The sequence below is a fragment of the Physcomitrium patens genome, chromosome 20, assembly GCF_059467195.1.
Source record: "Physcomitrium patens ecotype Gransden chromosome 20, ASM5946719v1, whole genome shotgun sequence".
NCBI classification, from domain to species: Eukaryota; Viridiplantae; Streptophyta; class Bryopsida; order Funariales; family Funariaceae; genus Physcomitrium; species Physcomitrium patens.
In genome coordinates, this window is record NC_143429.1 from 635,001 (window position 1) to 637,500 (window position 2,500).

The 2,500-nt window shown below is 51.8% G+C and overlaps 1 non-coding gene across 1 annotated transcript; it reads right to left on the bottom strand.

The window, feature by feature from the left end:
* Positions 1–2,321: 2,321 nt before the first annotated feature.
* Positions 2,322–2,440, bottom strand: LOC149986998 (5S ribosomal RNA). The gene has a single exon (XR_016499270.1). It is a non-coding gene; the product is annotated as a 5S ribosomal RNA (ribosomal RNA).
* Between the last annotated feature and the right edge of the window lie 60 nt (positions 2,441–2,500).

Below are 2,500 nucleotides of genomic sequence, written 5' to 3' on the forward strand. Positions count from 1 at the left end.
CCAAAAAAAATTTTGGCAGCGGGACTCACAATCCTTGACAGCCAGCTCACCATATAATACTCGGCGACCCTCCGCGGGACCTCCTCAGAGGGTCGCGTCGCCGGGAAACTAACCCCCACTCCTCACTGATCCAAGGTAACACGCCAGAAGTATCCAGGTAACCCCAGTAGTATCCAGGTATCCCCCTGCGAACGTCGGTACTGGGCTCAAAGAAGGCAGCGAGCAGTCGGGACCCGTAGGCACCGAGCAACCGTCACCCCCTCACGACTTTTCCCGAGACGCTTCAGAGGAACCCTTCCCCACATAGTACTCTCTGTGGGATTCGGCAGGCCCCCGTCCTACTGCACTAAGGAAGTTCCGAGACACACTTTTTTTTGTGGAAGACCACCCACCCTCCCTGTCCTGCCTGCTATCCCCGCCGCGACTCCTGGTCCCGGCCCTCCTCCCCGACTTCCTCCTTGTCCCGCTGCGAGTCCCGGACCTCCTCCCCACTACCTACTCCCGCCGCGAGTCCCAGTCCCGGCCTTCCTCCTCCTCCTCCTCTTCCCTAGTCCCGGCGCGAGTCCCGGACCTCCTCCCCCACTTCCTAGTCCCGTCGCGAGTCCCGGACCTCCTCCCCTCTTCCTAGTCCCGGCGCGAGTCCCGGACCTCCTCCTTCTCTTCCTTGTCCTGCCGCGAGTCCCAGTCCCGTCGCGAGTCCCGGACTTCCTCCTTCTCTTCCTTGTCCCGCCGCGACTCCCTAGTCCCGTGGCGAGTCCCGGACTTCCTCCTCCTCTTCCTTGTCCCGCCGCGACTCCCTAGTCCCGTGCGCGAGTCCCGGACTTCCTCCTCCTCTTCCTTGTCCCGCCGCGACTCCCTAGTCCCGGCGCGAGTCCCAGTCCCGTCGCGAGTCCCGGACTTCCTCCTCCTCTTCCTTGTCCCGCCGCGACTCCCTAGTCCCGGCGCGAGTCCCAGTCCCGTCGCGAGTCCCGGACTTCCTCCTCCTCTTCCTTGTCCCGCCGCGACTCCCTAGTCCCGGCGCGAGTCCCAGTCCCGTCGCGAGTCCCGGACTTCCTCCTCCTCTTCCTTGTCCCGCCGCGACTCCCTAGTCCCGGCGCGAGTCCCAGTCCCGTCGCGAGTCCCGGACTTCCTCCTCCTCTTCCTTGTCCCGCCGCGACTCCCTAGTCCCGGCGCGAGTCCCAGTCCCGTCGCGAGTCCCGGACTTCCTCCTCCTCTTCCTTGTCCCGCCGCGAGTCCCGACCTCTTGTCCCGCTCCCTTGCCCAAGTCCCGACTCCTGGCTGTCTCGACTCCTCGTTGGCCGCCCAGTCTTCCGCATAGGTGGAAATAAATAAATAAATCATTTTTTAAAAATCAATTTTAAAATTAACTCCCTGTCTCGACTCCTTGCTGGCCGCCCAGTCTTGCGCCTAGACAGAAATATAAATAAAAATAAAAATAAATTGGTGAATTAAAAATATTAAAGTAATTTAATTAACTGGAATAAGGTAGAAAAATAAAAGGCAGAAGAATACTAAATTGATTTTTTCAAGTGCCACGTGTTACCTTGCTGATGTGGCTGCCACGTGGTAGTCCATGTCATGTCAAAAATCCACTAAATCGTTTACATGTCACTTTGGAGATAAATTTGTGTGTGTGCAATCAATTGGTTGTACAAATATGTTAATGACTTGCTAACTAATGCATCGTACAGGTAATCATTGCCCACTAACTAATCCATCACCACTGAAACTTAATGTCTTCAATTCTTCATCCTTCACACTCCACATCCAATTTATTTTTGTTTGTGTGAATTCTTAAATCTATCTTCTCTTTACATACTCCAAGCCCAACTTTCTAAACCCTTTATATAATCTATGTGAATCCTAGAATCTAGGTTTATATACCCCATGCAAACCCTAAAACCCTAAACCCTAAACCCTAACCCCTAACCCCCCCTCAACTCATACTTTGTTCTTTTAATCATACAACCTAGACTCTGAAATTTTAATCTCATAACATATAAACTAGCATTGTAATTTCAAAACCCAACATTTTGTATTGTGACAATACTTGTTTGCAAATATGCATCCTTCATTTACTTTTATTTTTTTAACACTACACTGTGCCACATCAGCACCAAATAGATCAAAATCCTTGATAAATTAACCTCTAACATGTAAATATTATATTCTCCACCCTTTCAGCTTTTATTTTTATTTTTTTTAACTTTTTGAAATGCCACGTCAGCTACCTGGCTGCCCTGTCACATGACAAATGCTAAGTGGACTGCCATGTCGGAGAAGAAGATGCCACGTCGGAGAAGGTTCAAGCGGATGCAAAATGGATGCAGCACCGGGACTTCCCGGGAGGTCACCCATCCCAGTACTATTCCGGCCCAAAGGCGCTTAACTTCAGAGTTCTGATGGGATCTGGTGTAGTAGCCTTGGTATGACCGCATCACGTCAATAGCCCTGAACCGTTATCTCTTTATTCCTTCCCTCCTGGTCGCAATTGCTTGCT